The sequence below is a fragment of the Camelus bactrianus genome, chromosome 36 (assembly GCF_048773025.1).
Source record: "Camelus bactrianus isolate YW-2024 breed Bactrian camel chromosome 36, ASM4877302v1, whole genome shotgun sequence".
NCBI lineage: Eukaryota > Metazoa > Chordata > Mammalia > Artiodactyla > Camelidae > Camelus > Camelus bactrianus.
The window spans coordinates 13,677,073-13,703,259 of record NC_133574.1 but is presented as its reverse complement, the minus strand read 5'-3'; the positions used below and the strand labels follow the sequence as shown (position 1 = coordinate 13,703,259).

General features: G+C 42.1%; 2 long non-coding RNA genes across 2 annotated transcripts in view; one reads left to right on the top strand and one right to left on the bottom strand.

Annotated features, from left to right (window-relative positions):
* Positions 1-986: 986 nt before the first annotated feature.
* LOC141576160 (uncharacterized) lies at positions 987-9,678 on the bottom strand. Its single transcript, XR_012504387.1, has 3 exons — positions 9,427-9,678; positions 1,854-2,006; positions 987-1,096 (listed from the first exon to the last, which is right to left on the bottom strand). It is a non-coding gene; the product is annotated as an uncharacterized LOC141576160 (long non-coding RNA).
* A 2,039-nt stretch (positions 9,679-11,717) lies between these two features.
* The window catches only part of LOC141576186 (uncharacterized), a 54,587-nt gene continuing 40,117 nt past the window's right edge, over positions 11,718-26,187 (top strand). Inside the window, exon 1 of the long non-coding RNA XR_012504440.1 lies at positions 11,718-12,739. This is a non-coding gene — a long non-coding RNA (uncharacterized LOC141576186). The remainder of the gene's footprint in view (positions 12,740-26,187) is intronic.

Below are 26,187 nucleotides of genomic sequence, written 5' to 3'. Positions count from 1 at the left end.
GAACAAGGAGCAGAGTTCTGGCAAAGAGCAGGGACTAGGGCTGGAGTGGCCATTTGCCTCAAGCCCACCTACAGAGTGTGGAACAGATGTGGTGTGGGGAGTAGCACTGAACAGGGGAGCAACCAACCCAACTACTGTGCAGGACTGCTGCACCTGGACACGGCATTGGGAAGGGGCACACTCTGCCCACCTACCATGCAGGAGAGCAGCACCAAGATGCAGCATTGGGAGGAGATGTGACATGTCTACCTACAGGCACTGGGAGCAGCACAGACCAAGGGTGTGACCAGAGGGTCTCTGGAACCAATGAGCTGAGTTCATGAAACAAGGCAGGGGCAGGAGCAGTGACAACCACAAAACAAATAGGAGTCCCCATTCAATAGCCAGGGTAGGCTCTGGTAAACAGGTTAACGGCCACATCCGTAACCAAAGGGATAACAGACAAAAGGCACAGAAGTAAGACTTGGCAACCACACTTTTTTAAGAAAGACATCTTGATAAAATTATTAAGGGCACACAATCTCCACGGGAACATCCTCTCTTCTTTTTCTGTTCCATTTTCTTTTACTTTTTAAATGTTACTTCTTAAATAATTTTTATATTTCTATTTTTAATCCCTTTTAAAATTTTCTTTTAAAATACTAATATTATTATCTTTCAATTTGTCCAATTTCATTTTTATCTTTGTTTTGTTCTTCTGTTATGATGATACTCTGTTCTCAAATATTTTTCTTCCTTTAATGTTTTAAAAATTCATCCCAACTCAATTGTTATCTTGTTTCAATATGTTCTTCTGCTATTGATTATACTGCTTTAAAACTAATTTCTTTGTGCTTAGTTTTATTTCTGCATCCACTTTATATAAATAAATAAACCCCTAAAGGACGACAGTAGATAACTGATACTCCATAAGCCATAGTGCCAGAGAGATATAAGCAAGATGAAGAAGCAGAGCCACCTCTACCTAGAAAAGGTAGTTTCTACTCACCAGAGTGGAGGAGGGGACTGCACCCCATGCGGGGTCACACCCCATGGGAAAGCCTGGGGTCAGGATCGGAGGAGCAGGGTGCTGTGGACAGGATCTGTCACAGGGTTTCTGCAGGAGGGGAGGGTGAGGCATGTGAGCAGGCTGAGGACTGGCCATTTGAGTAAGTTCATGGGCTCTGGGGTGGAGGGGCTCCCCCAAGTGTCTGGACTTGACTCTGGGTGAGTTGGGCAGGTGGACAGTGGCTCAGTGTGAGTCCAAGTCCAGTGGAGGAGGTAGTGCGTTAGATCTAGAAGGACTCCTTCTGGGGTGGGAGGGCCCACAAGGGAGGCAGGAGGCCAAGTCCAGGTGACTGAGAACAGGGTGTGTCCTGCATAGGCCTGCAGGGCAGACGAAAACATCCAGTCTACAGAAGGTGGAAACACGGTCCATACAAGGGCTCAGCTCAGATGTCAGCCCCTCAGAGGAGCCTTCCCTGCCTGCACAGTCTACAGGGACAGCCTCCTCCACGCACATCTCCCCAGCAGACACCTTCTCCATTTCCTGCATAGCATTCAGGACCCGGGCCCCTGCTCCACGCCCAGCCATGGTTCCGCTGCCCTGAGGAAAAGCCCTCACAGGAGCCATCAAGCCCTGCAAGACCTGGGCCCCACCTCTCTCTCTCTTCTGCCACCACTGTCTCCACCTCGCCCTCTTCTCCTCCACTCCTGCACTCCTGACTTCCCCCAGCCCTGTGTGCTCTCCAGAGCACGTGTCCCTCCTAACATGCTGTGTGTGCTCACTGTGTCTCATCCACTGCATGCCTCCCACCCAGGTCAGTATCCAGTGCACAGTAGGGCTCAGTAAGTAGAGAATGAATGACTCTTACCATCACTGCTGGGAAGACTTTTGTCTTTGGCCTACAGTGATCACACACCCTTCACACATTCGCTGACGTCCTACTGTGTGTTGGGCGGGTTCCAGATACCGGGCACAGCAGGTAGTGAAGCAGGCAGGTCTCCATTCTCATGCAGCAGACAGCCTGGTGGGGGACACAGAGAAAATTAAGTAAAATATGCACAGTGTCCGGAGGTGATATGTTCCATGGAGAAAAATAAGGTCAGGGAGGAAAATTGAGCAGATTCCTGGAGGTGTTTAAGAAGCAGGCAGAGAGAGATCCTGGCTGAAAGAGCAGCCAGCGCAAAGGCCCTGAGGCCACAGTGGGATGCGCGTGGAGGGTCTTAGTTATCCGTGTGAGTTCTTAGTCCTGCCGTGAGTATGTATGTTGCTTTTATTTGTAAACAATTGATTTCACCTTTATAGCAAATTAACCTGCATCATCAATCTGCATAATTTAGCCAATTCTGTTTCAGGTGTTGTGGGCACAATGGCGGGCTAGTTACTTGGGTTGGTAAAGAATTACCAGCGTCTGAGAAGGGTTTAGGAAAGTTTAATAGGGACACTGCTATAGGCAACATCAGGCCACACAGGCAAGAGGTGCCTACACGAGGGCCAAGGTTGAGTTTGTGGGGTCGGTTATTGGGGGGGTGCTGTGCACACAAGGAGGAGGGGGCTGCATGATCAATTCTTGCACAGGTACCTGGTTGGTTGTGAGATCTGTCAGGGGCTTCTCTGAACAACAGTCTTTACCACTTTAATAAGGGCAGGATGTGAGGCCTCTCTTCCTAGGGCAATGAGTTTTCATAGGGTAAACACACAGCAAGAGAAGATGTTTTATAGCTTGTGGAAATGCAGGTGTGCAAAGGGTCCTGCAGTGGGGAGTGGGAGGTAAGGTGTCACTGGGCTCTAGGTACACAGAGAGCCCAGGTGTGAGGGTGTATGACTCTAAAGAGTGCCAGCTGGTTTCACACCAGTGACTTTATGTGGAAACAGGAGACTCTAGGTTGTCAGCACGTGTCTACTCAGTGAGCTCCCTAAGTCTAGCTCTGTCAGGCACCATGTGAAATGAACATGAAGGTCCCCACCCTGAGGACCCCAATGAATTAACATCTTGACATCCTCAAGCCCCTTACCCTGCACCACCGCCCCACCTCATCTGGGTCTCAGTCTCTGACACTGACATCAGTGGCACCTTTGTTCCCTATATCCAGCTCCTCTGGACGTCTCTGTGATGAGATGTTCCATGTCAGCGAGCCCCAAACTGAGCTCTGCCTTTACCCCATGAATGCTTCATCCCTGTGAAGCCCCTTGAGAAGGAGCCACCACTAGCAGGATCCTTCAGCCCTGAGTCTCTGCCTTCCCCACCCCTCTGATTTCCCCCAGCCCATGATCCCCTCTGGAGGTCCCTATTATCCTCTCCCTCCCACTTCAGTCGGGCTGCACACCAAATCCCTCTTCACAATCTCCCACAAGACAGGTCCAGGTCCAATTGGGGACACTGAGTTGACACAGGTTGGTGTTGCTGGCAATGAAGAGCAGGATCCTGTAGCAGAGGAGAGGCAAGGGCTCCCAATCCACCAGAACACAGGCTAAAGTGGGGGCAAGACACCCATAAAGGGTGAGGCAGGCATCACACTGCAGCCCCGCCCTCTGTTCCCCCAGGGTGCCCTGTGTTTCCTGCTTTGGCCTGGGGGACTTCCCCCCTCACTCTCTGTTAGAGGGGTGCCCATTCATTCATTCACACCCTCATTCACCATGTACATGGGTCCTGCTCAGTGCCAGGCCTCAGCTGGATGACAGCTCATCCTTGGGGACACAGCTCAGATCTCACCTCCTCCATGAAGCACTTCTGGATTCCCACCCCTCCTGAAGTTCCTCTGGCCTCAGTTGGGACCACTAGGGCTGAGACCACACTCTGATTACTTCCCAAGTCTGTGATCTCTGTGAAAGCCCTGGGCTCAATGTGGAAAGAGACTCAGAAAAATGGGGCAAAAAGGGGCTAAGAAAAATGTTACTAGTTCTCTATTACAGAGAAGGGCACTGAGCAGAGAGAGGGCAGTGTCCAACCAAAGCCACAGAGGAGGGTCTCAGTGAGCCCTCCCATTGCCCTGTTACTAGTTCTCTGTTACAAATGAGGACACTGAGCCACAGAGAGGGAGCAGAGCCCTGCTATATTCTTGACCCCACAGCCTGTGTCCTTTATGACTAGCTCCATGCTGCCAGCAGGGGTATGGGCCTGGAATGGAGGTTGAAAGCAGCCTGACCCCCAGGACCCCTTCATACACAAAGTCAGTCTCAGGAAACACCCCTCAATACCTACTATACACCCCTGGGATTGGGACCTGATTGCTGTTCCTGGAAGCTGGCTAGGCTTCCCTGTGAATTGGCCCAGGAGATGCTTGGGACAGACACAGGGCCCCTGAGGCTCCCTGTCCCCAGATGAGCAGCTCTGGTCCCCTTGACTGTCCTGGCAGAGGCCTGATGACATAAGGTGTTGGCTGGGTAGCCAGCTGTGGAGATGAGGAAATGGGAGCAACATGCAGGTATATGCAGAGGTCCAGGTATTCACTCAACAATCATTGATTCAGGCCTTGCAGTGTGGCTGGCCTGGGCCCAGGCCTGGGTGTCCAATAGTGAATACAGTCAACCCCTTGAGCCTTCTGGGAAAGCAGTGCTCAGAGAAACGGGCCCTCAGTGCCCCCATCCTGCTCCCCATGAACAATCACTCTGAGATGAGGCTGCAGCCATGGGTCCTAGTGGAGGGTGAAGGGAGGAAGGAAACCCAGAGTGGGCACTGACCATGAGCCTGGACACTGGAACCAGATGGCCTGGGCTCTGTAAACTGGGGTGGTCACCTCCCCTGTTCTCTCTGTGCCTCAGTTACTTCTTCTGCAGAAATGGTTGATTATGCCTGTCCCTGCCCCACAGATTTTCATGAGGAGTCAGTGATCTCTTATGCGTGTAGGACAGTGCCTGGCTATGGGTCAGGATCCTGCTCACCTCACAATAGTCTGTCCCACTTTAAAGATGAGAAAGCCAAGGCTAAGGGGGTTATGAGACCAGCCTGGGCTAGCCCCCTTCTCATGCTCTGCTGTCCAGGTCTCCTGCTTTTACATCATCCCTCTGCCCCCATATCCACCCAGCAAACTAGGTGCTAAGAATCTGAGCAAATCAGAGTATGAATGGAGGCACACCCTCTCCCCAACTTAGGCTCTTGGGGCGGTGGGCAGGATGGGGATATCGGGCTCCCCCAGACTGTCCAGGAGGCCCAGCATGGCTGTCACCTCATTTCCACTCAACACGGAGTAGGTGTGTGTCCACGGGCCAGAGGGCGATGGAGTAACCCAGGGTGGGTGGATGCTAGGTAGGTGTGGGAGGCACAGAGTGGCCCCTGGAAGACAGTGTCCAGGCAGCCAAGGTGTAGGGAATGAGGGTGCCCAGAAGGGGCAGAGGACAGAGTCCAGCCTGGACACCACCCCCTGCTGGACCCTGATCTGGGGTGAGAATTGGGACAAGCCAGGGCCCCGCTAGGACTCCTCATCCAGCAAAGAGGTGAGGAAAAGTTAAGGAGACAATGGAGGCTGACCCCACCATGCTCCCTGTGTGAGGGCGCTGCTTCCAGGATATTGGAGTTTCCTTAGACCTTTGTGAAGTGGCTGCTGTTTCCAGCCCCATGTGGGCAGAAGGACTGAGGCAGGGAGGACAGAGTGACTCAGGACAGAGCTAGGATTCAACCAAGAGTGTGTGCTGGGCCTCTCGCTGAGAGCAGCCTCTGGGCATCATGGACTCAGGAAGTGTCTTGTCCACCCTCTTAAGGCTCCTGGCATGTTAGGCAGGAAAGGTCCCAGTGCCCATACCTGGGCCTCTCTGGGTGATGCTGACATGTGGGATCATGATGGTCCTGGGAAAGGAGAGAGAATGTAGGCTGGGTGTCAGGTCTGCATCAGACCCTAATGATGCCCCTAATGTTGTGTGACCTGGAAACTCCCTGACCTCTCTGTGCCTGGCTTTCCAGCTCTGACTCAGAGGACTGCTGTGCTTGGCACACAGTAGGACCTCAATCAGAGGAAAAAGCCAGCCCTTCCCCAGGAACCTCTCCTCTTACATGCCCAAAGCTAAGCCCATGTGCCACACATCACCAGAGCTGATACTTGACAAACAGGGCAAGTGAAATCTAGCAACCCCTCCCTCCTGCCTGAGGCCCTTCCCTCCTCAGTGAGTGGCTCAGAGCAGGCCTCTGCATCCCAGAAGCCTGAACTGAGCCTTGTGACCTGGAGGAGTCCCTGTTCCACACAACTTTTTTTCCAGGTGCTTCCAACAAGACACAAAAACACCTGGTCAGTCTCTTAGCTGCAAGGTCCTCCCTTTGCAAATTCCCCCATCATATCCGGGCTAGAAGATGTGAGTTCCAGGGCCCATGACCATACAAATGATGACTTCAGGGAAACATCCCTGCCCACACTGCACTCTTCAGAGCCCACCTTCTAAAAGAAGGGGTAGTGACCCACGGTTGTGCACAGTTTTATCAGAACACAGCCATCACCCACCCACCATTGGAAACATGTGAGAAGCAGAGATTCCCAAGTGCCTGGACCCCTGTCATCCAGAAAGCAGAGGTTAGGGTAACAGACAGAAGGGGAGAAAGTACTTTCATACTATGTATCTGATAAGGGGTTAACACCCAAAACATATAAATAACTCTTACAATTCAACAGCAAAATAACAAGCAATCTGATTTAAAAAGTGGGCAGAGGAACTGAATAGACATTTTTCCAAAGAAGGCACACATATGTCTAACAGGTACATGAAAAGGTGCTCAACATCACTCACCATCAGGGAAATGCAAATCAAAACCACAATGAGATATCCCCTCACACCTGTCAGGGTGGGTGTCATCAAAATACAAGAGATAACAAGTGATGGTGGTGGTGTGAAGAAAAGGGAAGCTTCTGCAATGTTGGTGGGAATGTAAATTGGTGCCATCACTCTGGAAAAGAGTAAAAAGACTCCCCCAAAATTTAAAATTAGAACTTCCGTATGATCCAGCAAGTCCACTGCTGGGAATATATCCAAAGGAAATGAAATCACTATGTCAATGAGACAACTGCACCCTCACGTTCACTGTATCATTATTTACAATAACCAAGATATGTAAACAACCTGTGTCCATCAACAGATGAATGGATACAGAAAACGTGATGCATATATATGTATATATAATGGAATCTTATTCAGACATTAAAAAAATGAAATCCTGCCATTTGTGACAACTTGGATGGACCTTCAGGGTATTATGCTAAGTGAAATAAATAAGACAGAGAAAGACAAATACCTATGATCTCATTTATATGTGGAATCTACAAAATAAACCGAAACCCATAGAAACAGAGATCAGGTTGGTGGTTGCCAGAGGTGAATCAGGGGGTGATTGAAATTCGGGAAGATAATCAAAATGTACAAATTTCCAGTTAGAAGATAAACAAGTCCTGGGGACATAATGTACTGCAAGGTGACTGTAGTTAACAACACTGCGCTGTGCATTTGATAGTTGTTAAGAGAGAACCTCTTAAAATTTCTGATCACAAGGAAAATAGTGTGTGACTATGGGTGATGACAGACGTCAAGTAAACTTAATGCAGTGATCATTTCACAATATGCACATGTAACAAGTCATTATGCTGCACACCTAAAGCCAACAAAGTTATGTGACAATTGTATCTCAGGAATATTTATCCCAGGAAGCGGGGGTGCGAGCCTGGATTACCTACTGCAGGAGCTGCCTTTGCCCTCCAACAGCAGAGGGTGGTAGTTGTGACAGGGACTGTAGGTCCCTCAAAGCCTAGAATGTTTACTGTCTGGACCTTCACAGGGAGAGTGTGCAGACCCTGCCCTGGAAGACGGTGGTCATGGCAGCAACAACGGCCTGCCTGTGTGCAGGCTCAGCCCAGACAGCTCCTGTGCTCTGCTGTCACCGCATTTACTTCCCTCCACACCCTCAGAGGGAGAGGCTTCAATGTTCCGATTTTACACATGAGAAAACTGAGGCTCATTTGCTTTGAATTATTGACCAATTGTTGGGGGAAGCTTTGAACTCCAGTGTTCTGATTTCAAAGCCACATCTCAGTCCTGATTTTTAGAAGGTGGATGTCCAGGCACTGGGGACCCTCCACCTTCCCCACTTGTAGTCTTACTCTGGGGCTGCCATCCCCGAGGCGTCTGGGTGAACACATTTAATCCGCTTACTCTGCACCAGCTGAGCCCTTGGCTGCCAGTCTGTTGTCGCTGCCTGACACCAGCTGAGTTTTACAAGTGAACAATCACCCCCTGCCAGCCCACCTGCCCTGCTATGTGGGGCAGACCCCTCCTAGCCTGGTCATTCTAAACCCTTAGCTCACACATTTGCACAACTGCATCGAAAGGGCCCTACTCCCTGTGTGGAGGTATCGACAAGGGGAAGGGAGGGGAGTTTTGGGTGGCCCCTTACTCTGAAGGTGACACATGACAGGGACATGTTCATGTCCATAATGGCACTCAATTTGAAGCTAAGAACATGGTCACAGCGAGGGGTAAAAGCTGAGAGGCTACAAGGCTGCTGAGAAAGGGGCTTGACTATTGAATTATAAATGTGTAATTTAATTTAAAAATTAGCCCCCTGGGTGATAAGAATTTGCCCCTAAGGCCAGAATTGGCCACCTGACCCCTGGGAACCCCTCAATTCCAGGATGTAATCATCTGAGCATGGAGGGGGCTTAAATTGGGGTGCTGTCCTCTCAGTCATGGTGCACCTGCCCACGTATGCACGCATGAACTGCAGTTCTCACACATAAAGTCACCTCTCATGCCCTGCCAAGGAGGTCCAGGTCATAAGGAAGGGATGACAGACTGTGAGGTCACACGTGTGCCCCTGCAGTGGTGAATGTTGTATAGGGAAGAGCCACCCCCCACTCTCACCTCCAGGAGGGGTGCTGGAGGGAGCAGGACTCCTGAGCCCCTAGGCTTAGCAAGCATCCTGGCTGAGGGTGGGGAGGCTGTCCACTCTGAAGTCATAGGTCAGATGGTAGATTGGGGTCCCACCCCCACAGCTCACCAGTGAGACCGTCTAGTCTGTTTTCTCTGTAAACTGGAACCCAGTCACCCTCACCCTCAGAAGTGGGGGCAGCCTGTGTAAATTACAACACAAAGCCCTGGGCTGTTTCAGGTGCCCGGGGGTGTCCAGCACCCCTAGGCCGGGCAGGTGGGAGAGGAGATGTATGAGTTAGCAGGTGTGAGAGCAGAGCTGAGACTTGGCTGAGTGCATGCACACTAATATCCAGGAACTGCGAGCTACCACTAGCAAATCTGTTCACTGAGGCCATGTGTACTCTCCCTTGTCATTTACAATCCCCTGTTTGAACAGAGGCCTCTGGAGTCTATTAGCCACATTGTTGCCTGTCACCACACTGTTGCAGTTCCAGGGTCTCCATTTAGCCAGCTTGAAGGAATAGTCAAACTTTTTCTTAAAACCAGTGACAGAAAACCAAAGTGGCTTAAAGAAGCAAACAGGGCAGGAGAGAATGACTTACCTAACTGAGACATCCACAGGGAGATAGCTTCAGGCAGGGCTGTACCTGGTGCTCAGTGACATCAGCAGAAGTCATCCTTCCCCACCTCTGGGCTCTGCCACTGGTGTCATCTTCACATGGCTCTGCCTTTATGAGAGCAAGATAGTCACCAACTGCCACAGGCTGATATCATCACCCCTCAACTCCCAACTGAAATAGAAATTCTCTGCTCCCAGGATTCCAGTAACTAGGCCTGACCTCCGTGGAGCCTGATTGGGCTGGTGCCCAGCCCTGAGCCAATCACAGTGGCCAGGGAGGATGGAAAATGCTGATAGGCCAGATCAAGGCCATGTGACCATCCTCTCCAGGAAACCTGTGAGCTGTTCACCTGTTTTCAGGTTGGGAGAGTGTGATGTCTCCCAGAGGATCCTGCTACTAGTACAACCTGCATTTGGCACAATGAGCTGAAATGAGCCTGTCTGCTTGGTGACAAGTGACAGGTCACTTAGTGGTTCCCTGCTCCAGGGAGGGAGGCATGTCCAAAGAGTATTGGGGCTTCAGAGCCAGAATGTAGTAGAAAAGCCTCCCAGTCTCCCAAAAGGTGGGAAAGTGAGCAGTGACACTGGAAAGGCACTCCTCTCTGTGGCCCTTGGCTTTCTCCTTGTTACAGTGGAGAGTGCAGTGTTGCCCCTGACAGTCCACTTCCCTGCTGGGAGGCCTTTGCAACAGGTGGAGAGTGCTTGGAAAAGCCCACTTATTCTGAGGAACTGTTATTGCTCCTGATGGCATTATTATTTTCATGTCACTTGTGAGGTGGGCCCTGAGGGGTCCCTGATCTGGGGGCACAGACACCCACAGAAACTTTGCCCAGTATTGCTGTTCATTCAACAATGACTTACCGAGCACCTACTGTGTGTCAGATTCCCAGGGTAGAGCAGTGGTGTTGACAGCGCAAGCCCCTGCCTCACCTCATCTCTGCATCCCAGGTGGGGTCACCAGAATGGGAGTTCAGGAAGCAGAGGACATGGCAGAAGCCTTGTGGGAACCCCTGGGTTTTTCTCTGTGCTGAGGGCACTAGCAGCACACCGATTGTGGGACTCAGTACCGGCAGGACCTAGCATTGATGGTTAAAGGAGAGAGGCATTTCTACAAGCACATCCTCACTAACCCCAGGCTCTGGAGGGCAGCTCCACTCTGCTCAACCTCAGGGGGCATCTTCCACCATCCTGATCACCCTCTGGTATTACTCCCCGCTCAGGTACACTTTTCCCTGTGGCAGCTACACTCAGAATATGTGTTTGTTTCTCTCCCATGTGGTTAAGTGGACTTCAGACACATGATAGTGATGGAGTGGCTAAGCCTCTGGGCAGATTGCTGGGTGACCGGCGGAAATTGCTGCACATGGTGAGCTCCCTTCTGCCAACCAATGGGCCAGGCCCCACCACTGTTCTGTCTGTTCTACCTTACTTAATCTGCACAGACATTCTGTGCAGGACATCCTGTTATCCCCCATCTCTGATGACTTTGGGTGGACAAAGCTTGGGTTTGAGAAAGTTGCCCAGGTCACATTGTTGACAAGTGGGGAGCTGGGGATTTGCACCCTGGTCCCAGGAGTCTGGATCATGGAAAGGCCTGGGTGGGGCAGCTTATTGCCAAGGGAAGTCCTGCCCAAGCCTCTCCCATGAGAGCCCACCCAACAGCACATCTAGCAGAGTCAGCATTTCCTGGACCAGATGGACAGAACCTCAAAACCTCTTTGCAAACAGATTGTTTCCATGTTCTTTTGCAAACACAGAAAGGCCACAGGCCAGGGAAGGATAAGGCCAAGAGTGTTTTCATTGGGGAGAGTGAAGGATAAGTGTGAAGACACACAGCACTCCCAGGAGCCTTCTCGGCAGAGCTTGCCACTGGGTGAGCAGCTACCATGACTACCTATCATAACACTGTGAGGTTCATGCCTGTACAAGCCTGCCTGTGAGAAGAGCAAAGTGAAGCTCAGAGAGGTGTGGGGACACTCCAAAGACAAACAGATAAGGTGGGATCATCACCACCATGCTGTGCTGGGACAGGCAGTCACCTGTCACACTGCTCATGCATGGCCTGCTGGGAGTAGTGAAGGCCTGATAGGAGCACAGGAACACTGTGGTGTAGGTGATGTTTCTACTTGGGACAGCTGGTACCGGGGGCTCTAGCTGATTCTTCATTGTGCCTGCTTTGAGTGTCAGAATGTTGCAGCCTCATGTAGGGGAAGGGCTGTCTCCTTTCCACACTGGTGCACAAGGAAGAGCATGCACACACTGGCATCACCATAGACCACCGGCTGGATCAGGATCTGGAGCTCAGAGCAGAAACTGCCAACACCAGGAACTGGTGCAAGAGGAGGACCTGAGTGCCCCCTGAAACATTTCTAATTTTAAAAACATACTTAATTAGGGGGAAGTGATAAACAGTTGATCCCTTCAAAATATTGTTTTCCAAGGAACAATAGCACCTCAGCATTGTAAGAGGATTAACTCAGTCGTCAATAACCGTCACTGTAGGTATGAGAAAACAGTGTTAGGAGTTACAAAAGGGTCTCAAGATCATGCAGGTCAGAACTGAGAACCGTCCAAAGCATGTGCTGCATGATAGCCTCTCTAAGCTACCTGAGGCTTGGTCTGCTCCTGACACAGGGCAGATGGTTCTGAGAAAACCACACTCCTCAGGGGACCCCAGGGAATTGACAGAGTTGAGTTTGGGTTCCTGATCATCTTCTAAGTCTAGAATTTTGAGATTCTTCTGCACCTGTCCTTCCTCCAGAACAGAATCTGATTCAGGCGGGATTCCAAAGACTGAGGCATGTGCCAGTCAAGAGAGCAGGCATGGCTGGATGAGCGCATCGCCAGTGCCATCAACAAAGAGGCCAGGGCACTGAGATTTCCAGTGATTTAGCATCCTGGCTGGGAGGGGTCCTGTGTTCTACAGTGAGTTCTGAGTATACTGCACCGCCCTCGAGGACCTGAAGGGGGAGCGCGAAGCCAGCGTGTCTTAGGTGGCGGTGCGCATGCGCAGTCCGCGTCAGCAGCCAGCATCTTCCCTGGGGGCGGAACTTGTTTTCCTCAGGACTGAGCGGGCGGCGCCATGGAGGCTCCAGGACAGCGCTGCCTGCGTGTCCGCGGGAGGAGGACGCTCCCCGCCCGCTGTCTGAAGTTACGCCGGTTTCCCACTGCCTGCGCCCGCTTCCTGCCGGGGTGTGTGTGGACCTGACCGAGCTGGGGCCCCGGCCGGCTGGGCAGGAGGGGACGGGTGCGCTGCCGGGCCCGCTTCGACTATTCTCTTCGCCCGCCGGGAGCGGGTGAGTGTCCGCGCCCCCGGTCCTCACTGCCCGGGTCCCCGCTCCCCTGTGTGATCGGGGGTGTGTACACCGCGGGTCAGGAGCGGGGACGCAGGTGTAATCGGAAAGGGGCTGAGAAAGTACTGAAAGAGTTAAAGAGAAGTGTGTAAATCACATTATGTTAATTTTTATATTTTAAGTGTGTCAAAGTCAGAGTTTATCGTGCTTTTACTTTCTTGTCTTTAAAGGCATGCAATCATTTATTTTATACTTAAAATATGCTTCTCAGCTTATCTCGTTTTCAAGTCAAAATACTGCCATGGTTGACATTTTCTCATAATATAGTGACCATCTTCAACATGTGTGAATATAAACTCATCGAAAAAATCTTGCACCATTCCATGGTGAGTAGTCTTGTTAAAAATAATATCCAGGCCATTACTAAATTATTACAAAAATATAAATTTTTTGAATCACTTTTAGAAGTTCCACACACAGTGGTATTTTTAAAACACCAACCACTGCATAGTGCTTAAGACCATTTAAGATGAAATATATTCAAACCTAAAACTTTAGAATACTCAAAAGGCAGGATAATGGCTGTTTTTTCATTGCAAATACATTTTTTCTACGTAAGTGCAAAATACGAAGGTATTCAGCTAAATTTTGTATATCTTTATTCAAAAGGTGAAATTAGAATATAATCTCATTTTTTATTTTAAGGCTATATTTCCCATAAAAATTGGTATTTTTATCTGTAGGATCTTAATTGTCCATTCATTTGTTTTTTTCTTTTGGTTTATTTTCTTTAACAGAGAGTGCATTTTTGTGTCTTGTTAAGAGTTTTTAATTCTCCTAACTTATTCCAAGAGACTTTCTCACACTGATAGTAAATAAGGGGAGAGCCTTTATAGTAACTGTGCATCTTTTCATGTAGTCAGGATTTTTTTTTTTTTTTGGATGACTTTTTTTTACAACTTCCACTTGGTTCACAATATTCCCATTATGACAACTCAATAAAAAATTGTAATCTATTTACACCAAGATACTTATGTCAGCACAGTGCTTTTGCTGATATGATTTTACATTAGATTATAATATTTTATTTGATTTACATATATACTAACACATATTTTACATATGTACACACATATATGAATATCTCCTAAATGCCATTAATTTGCATGGGGTGGTAGCTGGTAACATGTGATCTTTCTGACCATTGGTTATTCTTATGTGTGTCTAACGTACTTCTTAGAACAGATACTAGAACATCACACCTCTCATTATACAGTATTTTAAAGGTTATATTTTATTTTACTTATTTTTAAACATTTTTTATTGAGTAATAGTCATTTTACAATGTTATGACAAATTCCAGTGTAGAGCACAATTTTTCAGTTATACATGAACGTACATACATTCATTGTCACTTTTTTTTTTGCTGTGAGTTACCACAAGATCTTGCATATATTTAAGATTCCACACATGAGTGATCTCATATGGTATTCCTCTTTCTTATGTTCTGCTCCACCTAGAATAATATTCTTCAGGAGCATCCATGTCTCTGCAAATGGCGTTATGTTGTCAGTTTTTGTGGCTAATACTATCCCATCATATAAATACCCCTCATCTTTATCCAGTCATCTGTTGATGGACATTTTAGGCTGTTTCCATGTCTTAGCTGTTGTAAATAGTGTAGAGAAATCAGCTGAAAACCTTATGGGGGATCCCTTGTAACTCACTCTTTGTTTTTCTCTCACTTCCTTTAGGATCATTTCTTTATCCTTGACTCTGGCTATCTTGATTAGGATATGCCTTGGTGTGGGTATGTTTGGGTTCTTCCCGTTTGGGACCCTCTGAGCCTCCTGTGCTTGGATATGATTCCTTCTTTAGGTCTGGGAAGTTTTCAGTCATGTGTCCTTCCCATACCTTTTCAATCCCCTTTGTTCTTTTTCCCCTTCTGGAACTCCTATTATGCATAGATTGGCACACTTTATATTACCCCATAGGTCCCGTATATTGTTTTCATTGTTTTTTATTTGTTTTTCTCTCAGCTGTTCTGATTGGGTGCTTCCTGTTGTCCTGTCTTCTAGATCACATATTTGTTCTTCTGTATTTTCTAGTCTGCTTTGCACAGCCTTTAGGTCAGCTCTCATCTCAGACAATGAGTTTACTAATTCTACTTGGTTCTTCTTTATAGTTTCTATTTCATTTTTGACATATTTTATATCCCTAAACACTATTTTTTTAGTTCCTTCAGTACTTTGATCACTCTTTTTTTGAAACCTTGATCTAGTAGGCCATCAATGTCTTTTTCCTTGATCATGCTTTCAGGGGATTTCTCTTGATCTTTTAATTGGGAGTGGTTTCTCTGCTTCTTCACATTGCTCCTATCTCTCTGGCACCGTGGCTTAAGGAGTATCAGTTACCTACTTAACCTGGAGATGGTGTGCCCTTAATGATTTGATCAAGAGGTCTTTGTATCTTCACCCTGCTTCGCGAACTCAGCTTGCTGTTTCATAGGCCTTCTGTTGGCGCCCTCATCTGTGCTGCTCTCAGTGGCTGTTAGCTAGCAGATTGTGTCCCCTCCTAACACTAGGTCAGGAGCTGAGCTCTTACCCGGTGGGCGGGCAGGTCACTCCCCCTCCTGATGCCACAGTCAGATACTGTGATCAGGGGGAGGCAGGTGGGCAGATCACACCCCGTCCCAGCACCGTGGTCAGGTGCTGTGTTCCTGCTAAGAAGGTGGGTGGCTGCCCACCTGCTCTCTCCTCGTGCTGGTCACTCTGCTGCTCTGTGCAGCTGCCTGCTCTGCCTCGGATAGGCGGTCTGTAGGTGGGCTCGGGGAAGACTGCGGAACAGCCCCACCTATGCTCTGTGCCAAATCTGAGCTCCTTGTTTCTCTTGGCAGCACAAGTTCTCTGAGGTATCAGGGTAGAAAGATCCTCTCTGCCTCGGGCTATAAACAAGTCTCAGTCCTGCCTAGGAGGTTGTGGAGCCCCCACGTGCAGATTCAGGCCTCAGCCCCGCCCCCACCCAGGCACTATGCACAGGAGGAGATGGTAGCTGTGGCTGAGCCCTGCCTCTCTTCTTGCGAGATGTGCCAGTAATGGCACAGGTCTGAGGAGACAAAGGCTACAGCACCCCTCCCCCCAGGGCACATGCCTGTTTACAGTTTTGTTTACCTTCTGAGTTAAAATTTACCTGACAATGAAATGTATAAATTAGTCTTTTGAGGTTCATCCTTGTATCAGTAGTTGGTTCTTTTTTATTGTTGAGTAGTATTCCATTGTTTGAATATACTATCATTTGTTTTATCCATTCTCCTACTGATAAATACTTGCGCTTTGGATATCTTTTTTTGCAAGCAAACTTTTTTTTAAAAAATGCAAATATAATATACATGCTTAAATGTGAACACATCTTAAGTATACAGCTCAGTGATTTTTCACAAAGTAAACACATCTATGTAACCTTCATCCAGTCAAGAAACAGGACATTGCTGTTCCACTTTGGGTTTCTTCCCAGTTACTACGGCACCCCTTTGATGGACTCACCATCCTAAATTCAGCCACCATGGATTGGTTTTTTTGCTTTTGAAATTTTTGGTCCCGTACTTTCCACTCAACATTATGTAAGATTCATCCACTAGTGTTTTCTGTAAACTAGTATATTTTTTATTGCTTTAAAGTATACAACTTGTATGCATGTGCCACCACTTATGGTTATGTATTTATTGTTGACAAGTGTTTGGGTCATTTTCTATTTGGGGGTATAACAAATAGTGATCATGAGAATTTTCTGGATGTCCTTTGGTGCTCAGATGTAGAAGTTTCTGAAGGGTACACATATGGCTTACCCTTGGTAATAGGGTGTGGGTGTGTGTGTATGTGTATGTGTGTGTGTGTACATATACACACACACACACACACACATATATAACTTTCATTCAAAAAGCCTATTTCCAAAGTATTTGTAAGAATTTATATTCCCACTGGCCATGTGTAAGAGTCCCCATTGCTTGTTGCCCTCACCAATGCTTCATATCACTTAACAACTAACTATTCTATTGGATGTCTAATGGTGTTCCAAGTGTGGTTTTAGTACGTATTTCCATTATTACTAAAGAGGTCAGCCCCTTTTCATATCTTATGTGGATTTTTGTGTGTGTGTGTGAAGCACCTGTTCAGTTATTTTGCATATTTTAATATTGAGGTTCTGCCTTTTTCTCCACTGGTTTTTGTTCTTTATATGCCCTAGATACAAGTCTTTTGTTGGATATAGGTATAGCAAATATATTTTCCCACCATTTGGCTTAGCTTTTCACTTTCTTAATGGTATCTCTTGATAAAAATAATTCTTAATTTTACTGAAGTCCAACTTAAAACTCTTATGTTTCATGCTTTGTCTGGTTTAAGAACTCTTTGCCACTTCAAAGTCATTAAAATATCTCCTACACTATTTTCTAGATGCTTTATTTTGGTGGGGGATTAGGTTATTTATTTTAATGGAGGTACTGGGAGTTGAACCCAAGACCTTATGCATGCTAAGCACACATTCCACCTAAGCTTTACCCTCCCCCAGATGCTTTGCTTTATGTTTCAAATATATTAGATTTATAATCTATCTAAAGTTACTGTTCATGTATGGTACAGGGTTTAATTCAATGCTGTTCCATTGGTCTATATGTCTAACTTTAGGTAGTTATCACATAGACTTAATATTGTTTTATAAGTCCTTTAACATTGTTCTTTAATATCATCTTGGCTATTGTTGGCCCTTCACGCTTCTCTATGTATTTAGAATCAGCTTGTCAAGTTCTACAAAAAAACAGTAACAACAATTAACTGTTGGGGATTTTGATGTGCACATATAAATCTTTGAATCAGTTGAAGGGGAACTGACATCTTTAAAATGCTGAGCCCTCCAATCCATAAAGTTGGATTACCTCCCCTATATTTATTTTTATCACTGCTGTAACAAATTATCACAAATTTTGCAGCTTAAAGCAACACAAACTTACTATTTTATGGTTCTGTAGGTCAAGTCAGGAACAGGTATCATTTGGCTAAAAATCAAGATGTCAGCAGGGCTGTATGCCCTTCTGTAGGTCAAAGGAAGAATATATTTCCTTGTCTTTTCCAGCTTCTAGAGTTCACCCACATTTCTTTACCCATGGCCCTTCCTCTATCTTCAAAGCTAACAGCTTTACAGCTTTCTAATCCTTCTTCCAAAGTCATATCTTTCTGACCACAGCTGGGAAAGATTTTCAATTTTTAAGGACTCCTGTTGTTAGACTAGGCCCATGTAGATAATCCAGGCTAATCTCCCTGTCTCAGAGTCCTTAACCTGATACATCTGCAAAATCCCCTTTGCCATGTAAAATAACATATTCACAGATTTCAGGATTAGAGCATGGATATAGGTAGGGGTCAGTGTGGTGCACTATTCTGTTTATCAAACTGTTTAACATTTGACGCTTTCTGACAAACGTACAAGATAGAAGATCCTGATCATGTTTAGAATGCTTCCTCTGCAAAGTATTGGGCACTGAGTTTATTTGAAAGGACTGAAAATAATACCACAGGAATGGTTTCCTAATTCTACTGACATTTACTTACTTTATACTTAAATACCCAAAATGGTCAGCCAGGTGTGGGATCTTGGCAAATAAAATAAAAGTATAATTCAAGCTTTTATCACTGAATTTACTAGCTAATTCTGTTTTAGAAACAGACAGAAAATAAAACAATTTAGAGTAAGTCTGATTACTTATATATTAAGTGAAAATTAAGTTTTAAAAGCATGTCTGAATATGGGATAAAGTAAGCATCATAAAATGTAATGTTAATATTTAGTACCTGCAAATCTCAAACTCCCAATTTATAAACAAGTTCATACTGTATAGCACAAGGAACTATATCCAATACTGTTTTGTAGTAACTTATGGTGAAAAAGAGTATGAAAATTAATATATGTATGTTCATGTATGGCTGAAGCATTGTGCTGTACACCAGAAATTGACACATTGTAAACTGACTACATATATATATATTTGAAAGGGCTGAAAGGACTATATATACCAAGAAAAAAAATTAGATTGATAACCAACAAAAAAATCTGTCAGTAATATAATGCTAGAAACACAGACACAAAAGAAAATCTCAGGCATACATCTGTTTATAGAGTCCTAGAAAAAATAGTGCCTATGCAAGTCCCTGATAAACATGAGAAAATAGGAAAGGCAATATAAAAGTTCAAAATGCTTTGCTATGTAAGAGCTGCAAGGTGACTCAGACACAAACTTAAGTGGTCAAAATGTTTATATAATTAATGATAACTTAAAGTAATTGAGGACATCATTTTAAATGAGATAAAAATAGCTGCTCAATTTTCATGTTACTAAGCAAGTCATTTCTGTTTATAGTAGGTTTATATTATTTTTATATGTATTTATATTTTATAAAGACATCAACTTAGATCCTGGCTGATAACTGACAGTGGAGCAACTGATTGATTTAAATGGGTATCATAGACTTATCAGATTTCATATGCTTTAAATATACATTAATTATTAGCTGTCAGGAAGAGTTCAATTTTCATTTATTCTAACATAGATGTGTCACAGGCAGGTTACTCTGTATTTACAATGGAGAATCATGATAGATATAAAGATATCAAGCCTTATTGATCTTCATAGGGGTGCTTTTATAAGAAAAGGAGAATAAAATAAGAAAAATCTAAAATACTACTTTTTTTATAGTGTTCTAACAGTTTTATCTTATTTTTATTTTTTTACTGAGTTATAGTCCGTTTACAATGTTGTGTCAATTTCTGGTGTACAGCACAATTTTTCAGTACTTTACGAATATATGTATATTTGTTTTCATATTTTTCCCCATGAGCTACTACAAAATTTTGAATATATTTCCCTGTGCTATACAGTATAAACTTGTTTATCTATTCTATAGATACCTGTCAGTATTTACAAATCTTGAACTTCCAGTCTGTCCCTACTCACACCCTGTAAAATACTATTAAATCAACATATATTTATGAAGAACTATGAAAAATGGGAAACTATAATTTGTTTCTTTAAATTGGAGGAAAGAGAACTACTTTAACTGGAAAATAGTTAAAATCTGGCAAGTTTTATGATTTCATGTTCACCCCTGACAGCTTTTTTTCCTCCTTTCTCCTTCAATCTTTTTTGGACCTTCTAAAGAATTAAATTAAAAAAAAAGAAAAAAAAAGAAAGAAAGAAAGAATAAAAGAAAATTAAGAAACAGATTTGCATCTAAAATAACCTCCTAACTGGAAAGATTGTATACTTTGTGAAAAATTTACAGCTGCCGACTTATGATCTATGTCTCTGTCCACACTGCCTTACTTGTTAGGAAGGGTCTTAAAAAAAAAAAAAAAAGTAAAGAAAAATAGCAAATTATAATGGCTTTTACATTTTAAATTCTTTTCTATGTGTCTACAATCTGCTCTATCATGAGTTATTAAGATAAACATTATCAGCTATACTCTACTTTCCTATCATGCACATTGTGACTCTGAGAAGCACGCACACTCTAACTTACCATCTGCAGGTGGTGTACAGGTTAAAGCAGTTCTTTTGACAATATATGGTTTTGTAGTCTAGTTGTCTAACTACTACATAATGGAAAAGATGTAGAACTACTGGTACCACTGCCCTCGGTCTCTGTCATTTACCTTAAACATACCTGGAAAAGTAGATTCAAAAACTCATTGGCAAGAACATTTTTCACACTCCAGATCTGATATTCCTCTAGAGTTAAGATGGCCATTCTGAAAGAGAAACAATATTTAAGAATATCTTAAATCTTCATCTTATATTATTTGAATAAAATCTGTTTTATTAAACTTGCAATGGTCATTTGTCTGAAAGAAAACTACTGATTTAACGTAGATGCTATGTGTTCATCTGAAAGTAGGCCAGCAAGAATAAGTTCAAAAGTAACCAAACTCTGAAGTAGTCACAACGTGGGCAATTTATCACCAAAAATCTTCTTCCTCCAGTAAGACCTGGGAAATAACTCACAGTATCTTCTGGTTCAAGGTGAAGTTTACTAACAGAACCCACAAAAGGTTCTGGTTAGAGAAAAAGGACTATTTACTAACTTTGAAAGCATCTTTCCAAACTCTCTGGATTATGCCCTTTGACCCTAACAATTTTCTAAGATCTTCTTTAAAACATCTGGCAATATTATTAGACTTCTTAAGAGATTTTAAAAAACTAAATATATATAATAAATGAGTATCTATATTAATATTTCCTCAAAATAAAATTTAACATTACTTTCACAAGTTGAATAAAGCAGTATTTTTTTTTTTGGTCTCAAAGTGTACCAAAAATTACATTTATATACAGTAGACAATATTTTTGGCAGGCAAAAATATAACCAAATGCTTCTTACTTCATGTTTTGAACAATCACCTTAACAATCCTAGATGAATAATAATGTTCTTAGCTTTTATTACTTAATTATATTTTTATTATCTAATGATTTATTATTTAATGATATTTAATATTTATTATTAATGATATTCATGTATTCATTCAATATATAATGCCATTTATTATAAGAAAAGATTTTAAAGCACTATGATGGTAATTATTGGCTTTCATGATGCAACTTCCATAAAAGCATATTAATACCAATGTAATGGTACAAAATAATGGGTAATATTGTCACAGTCTAGTCACCAGTGAATATGGGTAATAGGTTTGGTTGAAAGGTCCAAATTCTATTCTAAATTTTTACCATTTCATTATTATGATTACACGGAGATGGAGCAGCTAAATGATCTTTTTTTTTAATGTTCAAAAGTACAGCCATAAGAAGAAACACGGTCTTACATAAAAATAGACAGCGATGATAACCTCCATACTTATCAAACACCCAGAAAAAAGGCAATGGAAATTGTATCTCTACATAAGGTATTTCCTAACAGAAACTTTCCTATGTTTCTGTTTTCATATATACCAAATAGAAATGGCTACCTTAGTTTTGGGCAGAAAAGTAAATGAAGACATTTATCTGAATTGCCAAACAAAGATCAAGCCCTGAAAAATTCATTTCTATTATTTATTTCTGTTGAGTGTCAGTTAATAAGACTATGATGATTTCTTCTGGATTTATGATTGAAAAAAAAAGTTACTTATTTTTCTAAGCCTGTATAAGACCACTATGGTCTACATCCTACCATCTGCTACTTGGTACATGTCAACATTTGAATAGAAAGGGTCAAATTAACTCATATGTGTCTCACATATATGGATTATCTTCAGTTTCACAGGGATACATAGACATTAAGGCAAACCTATTATAATATCTTTAATAAATGTTGTGAAACTAAAAAAAATTCAAGGCTTTGTTCTTTGTAAAGTACATGCTTGTTTCTGCTATTATACACTTATTCTGGCTGCTATTAAAAAACTTAGAACAGACCGTCACCAATATTATTGAAAAAAAAATTTTAAAACTATATACACCACCCAGATTGAGATAAAAAATAATTTCCATCATCCCAGATATCCTATGGTCCTTCCCAGTTAAATCACCCATCTCCAAAATCACTATTGTAACACTTATTAACATGAGTTGTCTCTGTTCTAGAACTTCATATAAATTGAATTGTACAATGTGTTCTTTTATTCTGTGGCTTCTTTTGCTCAATATAAGCTTTGTCTTACCATAATGTATTAAAATGGGAGAAGTAAAGATTATAAACTACAGATGGCAAGGGCTGTCTCTACTTAATTTTTATAAAATGCCTAGCTTATAAAATATAATGTTTTTATGTAAATAACACTTAATGGGGTTGTTTAAAGGTGGAATGGGCTTTCCTTAGGGACAACTTGGAGGAATTGTAACCACAGGTCCAAATAAGCATTTAGCAGGGATGATGTAGAAGAGATTCAAGTATGTATATGTAAGGTATGTGTAACAATTCAGAATATAATGTATTTTAGAAAAGAATAAATTAGTCTCTGCTAGACTCACCTTTGTGGTGTCATGTGCATTCTATGTATCTTCTACAATGTTGGATACATCCACATGTAATTCCTTTAAAAACAGAAACCCAAATCAGTAGTTAGGATAGAGAGGGTATCATTTTTATTAGCCAGTAGCTGAAGTATAAAGTATTTTCGGTCAACTTTTTTTTTCTTTTTTTAATTACAGAAATAGATTGCTTGTTTGCCTTAAAAATTTATGACAATTTTCCAGTGGTTTCATTTTTTTAATATAATACATTCAGCTTATTAAATTTTCTAAGGCAAATTCTCTTCCCAATTTTGCATCTTTGGCTATGAATATTTTGAGTAGCATAATATAGAACCTAGAAGTAGTAAGAAATCTTTTTCTCAACCTGTTTTAAAAAATTCTTCACTCTATATTCCTGTTGGAAGTTTACATTCAAGAAGATGTATACAATCAGACTTTACCAGGGTATCATCGGTGCAGTTGTCCTTCCAGACCTCTAAATGTGCAACCACGTGTCTCTCAGTTCAACCCTAGAGAGAACTCCATCACCGTCAACATCAAATACCTTGAAGCAAACTAAAGAAAAGAAACTCTTATGGAGGGAAATTACTTTCATATTCTGAAGTATAATACATTTTATTACAAGCTGCCCTAGTAAAATTACTTAGTTCCTCAAACAATTACATTCTGGATTAAGTTCTTATTTGGAGGAGATTGTGTCATTAAAGTCCTTTGAACTTGTAGGAATTCCTGTACACTTCACAAGTCTGTCTCCTTATATCATTAGCCAGCTAAGAGAACTCTATCCTTCACCTAAATCTAAAGTTAAATTTCTTGCAAACTGAAAAAGAAGGGCCAAGTTTCTATACAATATCTCACAGATTTTGAGAAGGTAATTCAAGCTTTTAAATTAATTTCTAATATTTAAAACTGATCAATTCAGAGTTGATTCTTACAATGTTGAAAATATTCCATCTACATTAAGAATCAACAAAAAGCTGGTACAGTCAGCCCCCTGTATCCACTGGTTCTGCATTCACAGGTATAAATAATAGATCAAAAATTATATATATATATATATATAAATTTTCCCAGAAAGTTCTCAAAAGCAAAACTTGAATTTGCTATTCACTGACAACTATTTACATATCATTTACATTGTATTTACAAATAATTACATTGTATTAGGTATTACAAGTAACCTAGAGATGATTGAAAGTATAAAGGAGGATGTGCATAGGTTATATGCAAATACTATGCCATTTTACATAAGGACTTGAGCATCCATGGATTTGGTATCTGAGGGGGTCTCAGAACCAATCCTCAGCATATAATGACAGATGACTGTATAAAGTTTTTGCCTCTCCAGTGTAATTAATGTGCACCCAATATTTTTGCCTAAGAACAATCTCAAATCTTCAATGAAGTTTATATACAACAAGCTAAAAATCCGAAATATCAGCACTTTGCTAATTAACATCAATATAAGCAAAATTGCTAGTTAGTCTAGTTGGTTAACTTCCACTAGTCCACTGGCAAAAAATAAATTAAAAAAAATTTAAGACAATAATTAACCTCAATTGAGAAACAAAGACTTCAGCCTCTTTAATACCAGAACTTTAATGTGAACAAATAATCTATCACAAAGCCAGGTTAGAGTAATGGTATACTATCAGGGAAGATAAAAGAAATCTAAATATTTAAGATTAAATAATTATCTACTTCACACACCCGTGTGTGTAATAATTATGTATTAATTATGCTATTAAATTAACTGAGTACATCACAGTACAACATTAATAAGAATATTGAACTAATAAGTATCATACACAAAATACGCAGTATTTGTTAAGCTGTATTTTAGAAATATGCAGAGATAATAACCCTAGTGAATATATAAGAATTAGGTTCCAATTAAATGTAAACTGCTGCATTTTCCTAACCAAATATGGTTAAAATTTATTAATGTAATATGCTTATAAATTACACTATAATATTTTAGCTAGGTTTAAAAGATAAATTTAGTATTTAATAAAATTGTTTTATCATAAATTTAATTTTGCTAATATCAATATAAACAGTGCTAGAAAATAAGTTGGAATTCAAGTTAAGCAAGACAAATTTTCTATATAGACTACCAGAAAATATATTCTATATGCTTAACATTTTCAAATACATCATGAATGATGTAGTTCATTTATCATGAATTGTACATTCATCTGGAAAATCAACCATTATTAATAACAAAGATCTTAAATTACTCCACAGTAAAAAAGAATAGATGATTGAACCTTTACACTGACCTCAGTAAAACCTCAGGAAGAGATTGCTATTTGCCAAAGGGATGAAAATTCAAGCCTTAATCAGATGATTTTTTACATGAATGGATGCTAATTTTTTTCTCTGTATACCTTCCAAATTTTGTGATGTTTAACACACTTACATTTCTGTCTTTCAGCCAGAGGTCCTCTGCAACAAGCTGATAACCCACAGGATATCTCCTTAAAATCTATGTGGCTGTCATGATTTTCACCAAAAGCATTAAATAAACCTGTAAAATAGGAACACAGAATAAATCACAGCCAACAAACTTCCTGTTTATAATGACATGCTTATGAAAGGAGGCATGACTCGCATAAACTGACTTAGTTTTTAAAAGTTATCAGTAGTTTCCACTGTCTTAGGAAGTTTTTTTTTTCCCCCCTGGAATAATTATAACCAAAATTTAACTTCCTAGAAGAAAATACTATCATTTAGTGTTTGGTTTTGTCTGCCTACCTGTCTCTATCTTATATTAATTCCAAAAGTCAAAAGTGATTGTAGAATGTAAAAAATAAAAATATATTTTAAAAATTTAACTGGAAAAAAGTCAGAGACCACAATTATCCTAATTCGGAAAGACTAAGAAGAAAAAAGAAAAAAGAAGAAGAAAAGTTGAACTCTATCAAAGATATACTGTGTTGTTATTAACAAGCTTCATACAACTCCTTCATGAAGCAAAGAAAACTAACACACTATATTATAAGAGAAAGAAATTCTGTACTGCCGTCTTCATTGTACCACTTAATCTGTATAAATAAATATATTAAATTTCAGAAATAAAGGGCAATTTATAATCTAATCTTGTGGTTTTTAAACTTTTCATAAAAAATAAATGGAATCATTTTGTTTTCAAATGAAATGATTTCTCAATCTCTAATTCTAAAAAGGTAAAAATTAACTGCACTGCTGAAGTGGAAGCCCTGTCTGTTCTAGCTCCCCTAACAAATATTACTAAAACACACTAGAAACCTGAAGAATACAGACTGTCTATTTCAAGAATCTAATTCTGTGCCCTCAAAGAGCAGAAAATTGAAGATAAGAAGTAGTTAAATGACTTGCTAAAAGTAAGAAATTTTTTTAAAAAGGTCTGAATCAGAAGCAGAACCCAAGCTTTCAGATTTCAAATAC